Below are 11310 nucleotides of genomic sequence, written 5' to 3' on the forward strand. Positions count from 1 at the left end.
GCCTCCCCCCACTATTTATAGCCCCAGAGGACCTGGGAAGGGCAGTGTGGAGGCTGAAGGGAAAGTGGGAAGAACATGGACTTTGATCCTTGGCTCAAACACTTGGTTTTGAGATTTGGCTCCACTGCTAATGGACCACAGGACCATTGGCAAGTTACCTTATGTTGCTAAGCCTCAGTTTTCCTATCTGTAAAATGGAGGTGATAATCCATATGGGTCCTCATAGAGTCAACCTGAGAATCCAAAGAGAATATAAAGCAGCAAGTGTAGCTAGCTGTCTTCAGACCAGGCCTGCCATGGCCTTTCCAAATGCTGCCACCCCCTGGGCCCTGGACACTGAGGTTTCCTGCAGCTGACAGCAGCGGTGCTTCAGGAAAAGCTGGGCCAGGCACCAGAATTCTGTTAGAGGTGTTTGAGCAGAGGATGTCAAGAGTTAAGGCCTCAGTTATAAAGTGGCAGATCATGATGGGACCAAGTTATAAAAAACTAGCTGCACATCTCAGACCAGCTTAATGAGTGGATTCCAAGTTAAAGTGTGGATCTAAGTATAGAGCCACACTTTGTGTACACACACACACACACACACACACACACACACACACACACATTTTGTAGGCTGTATATCATCCTTAAACAATTCCTGGCCCCAAAAGACACTCGGTGCAGATTGTGCACACATGTGTCTTATTTATAGTCAAATTAAAGCTGAGAATAAAGCACAGATGGGAAATTCCCACTCAGATTCCAGCTGTAAGTGCAGCAGATGGATGTTATCAAGTTCGGATTTTCTTGTCTTAACATTTTTCTTTACTGCTTCCCACTAATTATCAACATCCTCCTCACAATATGGAATTGCGTGGGCTCTGTATGCCCTAAAATTGCTCCCTTTGACACTTTATTCCTCTTTTACTTGCCTCCTCCTGAAAATAGAGTTGAATGTGACCCATTTTGAAATGTCATTGATAACAACATCTTGCAGCCTCCACCAGCCACCAGGGTTAATCCTTCCCCAAAGCAGAATGCGGCCCTCTCCATGCTCAACCATGAGAGGGCAGTGTCCACATTTGCTCTGCCGTCTTGCAGTGGGTGTGGTAATCTTCATCAGTCCATTTGAAATGCTTTTATGGATATATACACACACACACACACACACACTCTGCATATATACGTATATATGTACTGCATGTGTATATGCAGCGTATATTTATATGTAGGTATCAGATTTTTTTTTTTTTTTTGAGATGGAGCCTCGGTCTGTCACTCAGGCTGGAGTGCAGTGGCGCAATCTTGGCTCGCTGCAACCTTCGCCTCCCAGGTTCAAGCAATTCTCTGCCTCAGCCTCCTGAGTAGCTGGGATTACAGGCACCTGCCACCACGCCCGGCTAATTTTTTTTTGTATTTTTAGTAGAGACTGGGTTTCACCATCTTGGCCAGGCTGGTCTTGAACTCCTGACCTCGTGACCCGCCTGCCTTGGCCTCCCAAAGAGCTGGGATTACAGGCGTGAGCCACCGCAGCTGGCCAGATTTTTTAAAACGTAAATGTATGAAGCTTACCTATATTTTGTTTTTGGATATGTTTCCTAAGTGGCCATAATTTTCACTGTTAAATAGTAATGCAAGCTCAGATGCTACCTTTTTTTTTTTTTTTTCAGACAGGGTCTTGCTCTTTTGCCCAGGCTGGAGTGCAGTGGTGTGACAATGGCTCACTGCAACCTCTGCCTCCTAGGCTCAAGCGATCCTCCCACCTCAGCCTCCCGAGTAGCTGGGACTACAGGTGTGCACCACCACGCCTGGCTAAATTTTGTTTATTTTTTGTAGAGATGAAGTCTCACTTTGTTGCCCAGGCTGGTCTCAAACTCCTGGGCTCAAGCAATCCTTCCACCTCAGCCTCCCAAAGTGCTGGGATTACAGGAATGAGCCGTTGTGCCCGGCTCATCTGTTACATTTTGATTAGCTGACAGTCAAGGAGTTAAAGGTATAGAGCAGTCATCAAGAGATCTTTCATTCAAGAAGTATTTACTGAGCACCTACTATGTACCAGGTACTTGTGTTAGAGCTACACAGTGAACAAAACAAAGATTCTCTGTTGTCATGGACCTTCTGGTGTGTAGGGGATGTTGGGCAGATGATAAACAGTTAATACATGAAATGAGCGGTTTGGGAAGAGTGGAGCTTATTGATGGCGATCTGGATGGAGAGGTGGGAGCAGGTTTGCAGTGTTAAGCAGAGTGGTCAAGGTTGGTCTCACTGGGGTGGGATTTGAGCAAAGACTTGAGGCAGGGGAGGTGCGTCCTGGGGACAGTCGAGAGGAGAGGGTTCTGCACAGAGGGAGCAGCTGGAGCAAAGGCTGGGCAGGGGCACACTGGCACATCCGAGGAGGGCAAGCAAGGCTGCGTGGCAAGAGGTGAGTGTAGGGGCTCAGTGACCTTAGGCTGCCAACCTGGAGGCCATCTCCCGCCCATACCCACCCTTTTCTTACCTCTCACAATCTTTGGCCCTGTTGGGCACTGGTTCTTCCAGAAAGCTCCCCGGCTATGTGGTGCCACACTCTCTTGGCTTCCGTCTTACCTCTCTGGCAACTCCTCTCCTATTCAGGCTTAAATGCTTCAGATCTTGTTCCCTTTGTATCAAAGGAAAGGTCATCCATGTTCCTACACTTTGACCATATCTACAGGATGCTCAGCCATAATTCAAAAGTTAAATGTGCAATGCAGGCCTCCCAGGCGAGCTCCAGACCCTGATCAGCTCCACCGCCCTGTGGCTGGTGCTCCTCATCCGCCCCACGTTCCTGATCGCTCCCCACCCCACAGCCTGGGCCTTCCCGGGCTTCCCGGCTTCCCTAGCACGCTTCCTATTTTCTCCTTCTTAGGTCTCTTTTCCCTTCATCCAGCCCATCTCTTTGAAACCTCTTTCCCACCAAACCAGGAGATGAGCATTCGCTTTATTTTGACAGATTCGTGTCAACTTGTTCTGAAAAGAAGGCATCCATACATTGTGTTAGTGTATGTAGGTGGCTGAAAAAAGATAGTGAAGCAAGCTCTGTGTTCTTCCTTGGCTAATGGTGGTCTTCCCTGGGGCCCTGCTGGAGGGTTTGCCCGAGCTGTGTTTCTTCCCTAAGCAAGAGCAGAATAAAAATAGCTGTGGGCTAATCTAAGAGATAGCAGACAGGAGTCTCAGCCCTGTTGTCAGGAATGAAGGGCTCAGCCTGGGGGTGAGGGGAGGGGTGGGTGTTATCACCCCAATGTCCCTTCAGTCCCCAACAGCAGGCCCAGGCTGCTACACACCAGAAACCTCAGGGCTCGTAGTATTGGTCAACTTGCATCTTTAATGGGCCACAGTGCCTCAGTCAAAACTGTGGCCTTTGGTGGCAGAGATCTGAATTCTAGTTGTACTCTTCTTGGCCATATGCCCTCACCAGTGGATCGCCTTCTCCACAACAGTTCTGACCTCTTAGCGGTACTGGGATGATCAAACGACAAGACACACGCCAGGAGCTCACGCAGTGCCTCTCACACAGTGACCCTGGCGGCTGCCGCATTCTCTCCCAAACAAAAGCAAAACGGCCTACTACCCCTTTCTGTCTGGGGCTTAACTTTAGGAAAACAGCGCTTAGGCTAAGAAGAAGAGGATGCTGGGGTAGGCGAGAAATCAGGACCCAAGGACGGAGCACAGTTTCCCAAATGGCAAAGGACTGAGAGGGGCAGAGCAGGCCCGGGCAGGTGGCCATCTTTCCCGATCCATGGAAAAAAAAGTTAATGGGTAGAATTAGCTTAATGTGCAATGTTCTTTTTTCTTATTCTTAAATCTTTGCTCTTCCCCTCCTTCCCCTGCAATCTTGTTTGCTGGCAAAGAGCACCCCTAGATAAAATGAATCCACAGAATACCAAATGAATGTGATGGAAGAAGGAGCAAATGGTGAATCTGTTTTAATCTGATACCCTGAATGGCACGAAGAGCAAGAGTGCTCCTGGCAGAAATTTCATAATTTTTAAGAAAGTCATTCTTGGTTTGCAAGAGATGGCTTTTCCGTGGCATTCTCCATTGCCACCTGAACAGGCTTCAGAAGCAATGGATTAAAGGACCAAGAGGGTGTGATCTCTCAGACTCTGCAGACTCCTGCTGCCATCCTGAGAGACCTTGTCCTCCCATCCATTCCCATATCTTATTGAGTGTGTGCTAAAGCTACACCCTGCTGCATCCTGTGGACAGAAGAGTAAGATCCCGCCTGGCTTGCAGAGCCAACAGCTTGTCAGAGATTGACCTGAAGTCAGACAAATACATGAGAGGGTATATTGAGACCCCATAATGAATTGTAATTCCAATTCACTAAGCCGAAAGAAAAAAAATTAAGCTGAAAGTTGAGTCATGCAAGAAATTGCCTTTCCTCTGGTTCCTAAGCAGATAGCTACGGATAAAAAGTTAAATATCTCCACAGGTGGCTACTCTATGTTCACCTTACCCTTATGTAAAGTGCTAATTTACTGAGCACCAGATAATTCATAGTTGACCATCCCCTTACCTGCTCCTTCTCCCTTGCAACCTGTGGATGACCATACACCCTCCCTCTTTCCCTTCCAGCCAGCTTTTCCTCTTTAAATATTGAAGCCCTCAAAATCATCCTCGGAGAAAGGCACAGACCACGGACTGTTTCTGTGATTCTGTGTTTTTATCTTCCAGATATGTCCTTCACTTTGGCAAAATAAACCTTTAAATTGATTGAGACCCGTTTCAGATACCTTTTGTTTTACAAAAGCAATATATGTTCATTGTGGAAAAACTAAGAAATATGTTTAACCAAAACAAATTCCTCCCCCAAAAGATAATAGGGAGTCATAGTGCGGCCGGGCACGGTGGCTCATGCCTGTAATTCCAGCACTTTGGGAGGCCGAGGCAGGCAGATCACTTGAGGCCAGGGGTTTGAGACCAGCCTAGCTAACATGGTGAAACCCCGTCTCTACTAAAAATACAAAAGTTAGCCGGGCGTGGTGGCACATGCCTGTGATCCCAGCTACTCGGGAGGCTGAGGCAGGAGAATCGTTTGAACCCAGGAAACAGAGGTTGCAGTGAGCCGAGATCATGCCACTGCACTCCGTCCTAGGCAATTGAGTGAAACTCTGTCTCAAAAAAAATTAGTCCTTCTGGTGGATGTGTTGTAGTCTTTATTGCGGCTTTAGTTTGCATTTCCTAATGATAATGATGTTATGTGCTTATTTACTGGCCACATAACTTCTTTGATGAAGTGTCTTGCTGTGGTCTGAATGTTTGTGATTTCCTCTCCTTGCCCCAATTAATATGTTGAGATCCTAACCCCCAAGGTGAGGGTAGTAGAAGGTGGGGCCTTTGGGAGGTGATTAGGTCATGAGGGTGGAGCCCTCATGAATGGGATTAGTGCCCTTATAAAAGAGGCCCAAAGAGGCCCCAGGGAGACCCCCGACCCCTCCACCATGCAAGGACACAGCAAGAAGGTGTCATCTAGGAACCAAGAAGTTGGCCCTCGCCAGACACTGAATCTGTCAGTATCTCACTCTTGGACATCCCAGCCTCCAGGACTGTGAGAAATATATTTCTGTTGTTTGTAAGCCACCCAGTTTGTGGTATTTTGTTATCTCAGCTTGAATGGACTAAGATATGTCTTTTCAAAATTTTTTTTTTTTTGAAATGGAGTCTTGCTCTGTCACTTAGGCTGGAGTGCAGTGGTGCTATTTCGGCTCACTGCAACCTCCACCTCCTGGGTTCAAGCCACTCTCCTGCCTTAGCCTCCTGAGTAGCTGGGATTACAGGTGTGTGCCACCACGCCAGGCTAATTTTTGTATTTTCAGTAGAGATGGGGTTTTGCCATGTTGGCCAGGCTGATCTTGAACTCCTGACCTCAAGTGATCCGCCTGCCTCGGGCTGTCAAAGGGCTGGGATTACAGGCGTGAGCCAATGCACCCAGCCCTTTTCAAATATTTTGACCATTTTTTAAATTAGGTTGTTTGATTTTTTTTTATTTTTTATTTTTTATTATACTTTAAGTTCTAGGGTACATGTGCACAACATGCAGGTTTGTTACATATGTATACATGTGCCATGTTGGTGTGCTGCACCCATTAACTCATCATGCTCCTAATGCTTTCCCTCCCCCCTTCCCCCACCCCACAACAGGACTCGGTGTGTGATGTTGCCCTTCCTGTGTCCAAGTGTTCTCATTGTTCAATTCCCACCTATGAGTGAGAACATGCAGTGTTTGGTTTTTTGTTCTTGCGATAGTTTGCTGAGAATGATGGTTTCCAGCTTCATCCATGTCCCTACAAAGGACATGAACTCATCCTTTTTTATGGCTGCATAGTATTCCATGGTGTATATGTGCCACATTTTCTTAATCCAGTCTATCATTGATGGACATTTGGGTTGGTTCCAAGTCTTTGCTGTTGTGAACAGTGCCACAATAAACATATGTGTGCATGTGCCTTTATAGCAGCATGATTTATAATCCTTTGGGTATATACCCAGTAATGGGATTGCTGGGTCAAATGGTGCTAGTTCTAGATCCTTGAGGAATCACCACACTGTCTTCCACAATGGTTGAACTAGTTTACAGTCCCACCAACAGTGTACAAGTGTTCCTATTTCTCCACATCCTCTCCAGCATCTGACTTTTTAATGATCACCATTCTAACTGGTGTGAGATGGTATCTCAGGTTGTTTGGTTTCTTATTGTTGAGTTGTAAGAGTTGAGTATTAGTTGGGTTAGCTAATCTCCTTTTCCATCAAAAGCTTTCAATTAATACACAAGCACTGCCATGAGCTTCTTATATCTCCTTCTGAAGATGTTCTTTTATATCCACAAAAGCAGGCTCCGGCTTAGCATTCGGGTGGGATGCAGCACACCGCCAGCCTCTGTGCTAACGGGTGGCGCCCTTGTCTACCAATTGTTAAATACTTTGCCCCCGTATTCAAGTATCTGTGAGTTTATATGTATATATGTGTATACATGTGTGAACATAAAATTATCCAAATGGAAGATTCCTGTGCACACCGTCTTGCCCTGTCATCAACGTATCTTAGTGATCCTCCATTTCAGTTTCCACAGAGCTGCCACATTCTTTTTTTTTTTTTTTTTGAGATGGAATCTTGCTCTGTCACCCAGGCTGGAGTGCAGTGGTGTGATCTCAACTTACTGCAAGCTCCGCCTCCCGGGTTCAAGCGATTCTCTTGCCTCAGCCTCCTGAGTAGCTGGGATTACAGGTGCCTGCCACCACGCCCGGCTAAGTTTTTTTTTTTTTTTGAAGAGACGGGGTTTCACTGTGTTAGCCAGGATGGTCTCAATCTCCTGACCCCGTGATCCGCCCGCCTCTGCCTCCCAAAGTGCAGGGATTACAGGCGTGAGCCACCGCGCCCGGCCAGAGCTGCCACATTCTTTCAAATACCTACATAGTGTCCCACTGAGACACACTGTAAATAATTCACTCTGTTGGCCAGGCGTGGGGGCTCACGCCTGTAATCCCAGCACTTTGGGAGGCCAAGGCAGGTGGATCACCTGAGGTCAGGACTTTGAGACCAGCCTGACTAACGTGGTGAAACCCCGTCTCTATTAAGAATACGAAATTAGCCGGGCATGGTGGCAGGCGCCTGTAATCTCAGCTACTTGGGAAGCTGAGGCAGGAGAATTGCTTGAACCTGGGAGGCAGAGGTTGTAGTGAGCTGGGATCATGCCATTGCACTCCAGCCTGGGCAACAATAGCAAAACTCCATCTCAAAATACTACTACTACTACTACTACTACTACTACTAATAATTTACTCTGTTCTCTGTTGATGGACACTGATATGGTTTGGCAGTGCATCCCCTCCAAATCGCATGTTGAAATGTGATCTCCTGTGTTGGAGGTGAGATCTAGTGGGAGGTGTTTGGGTCATGGGGTGGATCCCTCATGAATGACTTGGTGCCTTCCCTGTGGTGATGAGTTCATGAGAGATCTGGTTAAAAAGAGAGGTCAAGTGTGGTGGCTCATGCCTGTAATCCCAGCACTTTGGGAGGCCAAGGCAGGCAGATCCCCTCAGGGCAGGAGTTCAAGACCAGCCTGGCCAACATGGTGAAACCCCGTCTCTGCTAAAAATACAAAAATTAGCCAGGTATGGTGGTGCACACCTGTAATCTCAGCTACTCGGGAGGCTGAGGCACAAGAATCGCTTGAACCTGGGAGGCGGAGGTTGTAGTGAGCTGAGATCACACCACTGCACTCCAGCCTGGGCAACAGAGCAAGACTCTGCCTCACAAAAAAAAAAAAAAAAAAAAAAAAAAGCATCTGGAACCCGCTCCACCGCCCCCTCCTTGCCATGTGATACACCTGTTTCCCCTTCACCTTTTGTTATGAGTGGAAGCTTCCTGAGGCCTCATCAGAAGCAATGCCTGCTCCATGCTTCCTGTACAGCAGGTCGAACTGTGAGCCAAATAAAACTCGTTTCTTTATAAAGTACCCAGTCTCGCGTATTCCTTTATAGTAATGCAAAATGGACTCACACAGATACTTAGATTTTTTTTCTAATACAACATCATTTTTTAATGATTCTGTCATACTCCATGATAAATTTAACCAATGCCATAGTTCAAAGGGTATTTCAGTTAACTTTTTTTCCTACTGCTTTAATAATGCTCGGTTACTATCTTTATATATACACACTTTTTCTCCCAGCCTCGATTATTTAGTCAGGCTCTTTGCTAACTGTAGGAAGATGGTGATTGTGCACATTCAACATCCAAGTCAATCATCTTGGTGGTCCATGGTCAGCATCTCATGATTCGTGCAGACACTCTGGAGATGCTACACAGGATGGTGGAAAGAGAAGGTGGGGTTGTAATCAAAGAAGCATATTGCGGCTGGGCATGGTGGCTCACGCTTGTAATCCCAGCACTTTGGGAGGCCTAGGCGGGCGGATTGCCTGAGCTCAGGAGTTCGAGACCAGCCTGGGCAACACAGTGAAACCCTGTCTCTACTAAAATACATAAAAAATTAGCCAGGCCTGGCAGCGTGTGCCTGTAATCCCAGCTACTTGGGAGACAGAGGCAGGAGAATTGCTTGAATCTGGGAGGCGGAGGTTGTAGTGAGCCGAGATCATGCCACAGCACTCCAGCCTGGGCAACAAAGCGAGACTCCATCTCCAAAAAAAAAAAAAAAAAAAAAAAAAACAGCATATTGCAAGTCTTGGGTTGACATTTTCTTTTTCTTTTCTTTTCTTTTTTTTTTCTTTTCTCCTTTCTTTCTTTCTTTCTTTCTTTCTTTCTTTCTTTCTTTCTTTCTTTCTTTTCTCTTCAGACAGAGTCTCGCTCTATTGCTCAGGCTGGAGTGCAGTTGCATGATCTCGGGTCACTGCAAGCTCTGCCTCCCGGGTTCACGCCATTCTCCTGCCTCAGCCTCCTGAGTAGCTGGGACTACAGGTGCCCGCCACCACGCCCGGCTAATTTTTTGTATTTTTAGTAGAGACTGACAGGGTTTCACCCTGTTAGCCAGGATGGTCTCAATGTCCTGACCTCGTGATCTGCCCGCCTCGGCCTCCCAAAGTGCTGGGATCACAGGCATGAGCCACCGCGCCTGGCCATAATTTTCTTTTTCGTATTAACAGCTTTATGGAGATAAAATTCACATACCATACAATTCAACCATTTAAGATGTTCGATTCAATGGTTTTTAGTATATTCACAGAGTTGGCAACCATCACCGCAGTCAACATTTTCATCACCTCAATGCCACTGTGCCTTTTAAATATCACCCTCTGTGCTGGACTCTTCTTCCAGAGGATGCTCAGACCAGCCTGCTTCTCTTAATGCAGTGGTCCCCAACCATTTGGGCAGACAATTTTTCCATGGACAGAGTGGGGGTGGGGATAGTTTCGGGATGTAACATCAGGCATTAGCTTCTCATAAAGAGCCTACAACCTAGGTCTCTCGCATGCGCAGTTCACAATAGGGTTCTCACTCCTATGAGAATCTAATGCCGCTGCTGATCCGACAGTGAGTAGAGCTCAGGCGGTAGTGCTCGCTGGCGGCTCACCTCCTGCAGGGCCACCCAGTTCCTAACAGGCCATGAATTGGTACTGATTTGAGGTCAGGGGTTGGGGACCCCTGTCTTAATGGGTCCTGTGCCCTTGGCGAGTTCTGCAAGGTGCTTGTCAGAGAGGCTGTTGAGGTCTGGGAAGCCCTGGTGGGCAGGGATTACTGGGAGTTGGGGCACAGACCAGAGGCTGGGTCTCACTCGTTCAAGGCAGGATGATCTGTTGACTGGGAAGCCCCAAAGGTACCCAGTTGTTGGGAGTCAGGAAATAGAAACAGTCAATGAAGGATGAAAGGATCCCCTACGGCAACTCAAAATCCCCAACGGGAGACTGAAACAATGAGAGGGCAGTTCTTGCCCACCAGGGTGGCAACGATGAAAATGACTGGTAATTATTCAGTGTTGACAAAGGTGTGGGTAAATGGGAACAAGCATTCCTCCTTATCCAAATCCTGAAACTTGCAGGACAGTGAATTTTCTGAGAGCCAGAGGCTATGCAATCCTTTTTTTAAATGGGTTTTTAATAAATTTCCTCTTCATCCAAAAATTCCAATCCATTTCCCCTAAATATCACTATGCAGTCTTAAACATCTAGATGCACAATTCATCAAAAACCTCCACAAAATATAAATCATTTGAACAACTGTTTCATGTATAAAATGGTATGTTTGTGTTCAGTGAAAATAATATACAATATTGCCCGGGCATGGTGGCTCACACCTATCTATGATCTCAGCACTTTGGGAGGCTGAGGTGGGAGGATTGCTTGAGCCCAGGAGTTTGACACCAGCCTGGGAAACATTGCAAGACCCCATCTCTACAAAAATGAAAACAAACAAACAAAAATTAATATCATATAGTCATAAGTACAAATGACATTTTTCTTCCATATTTGTTTTGTATTGATTTATTACTCTTTGTCAATTTCAACTTCTCTCCTAGGTTGCTGAGGAGATACACTTTCCTCAGAAGCTGTTCTACTTCTTCTTCTTTTTTTTTTTTTGAGATGGAGTTTCGCTCTTGTGTCCCAGGCTGGAGTGCAATAGCGTGATCTCGGCTCACCGCAACCTCCGTCTCCTGGGTTCAAGCGATTCTCCTGCCTCAGCCTCCCGAGTAGCTGGGATTACAGATGCCTGCCATCATGCCCAGCTAATTTTTTTTGGTAGTTTTAGTAGAGACGGGGTTTGACCATCTTGGCCAGGCTGGTCTTGAACTCCTGACCTCGTGATCCACCCGCCTCGGCCTCCCAAAGTGCTGGGATTACAGGCGTGAGCCACCGC

The sequence above is a fragment of the Pan troglodytes genome, chromosome 4, assembly GCF_028858775.2.
Source record: "Pan troglodytes isolate AG18354 chromosome 4, NHGRI_mPanTro3-v2.0_pri, whole genome shotgun sequence".
NCBI classification, from domain to species: Eukaryota; Metazoa; Chordata; class Mammalia; order Primates; family Hominidae; genus Pan; species Pan troglodytes.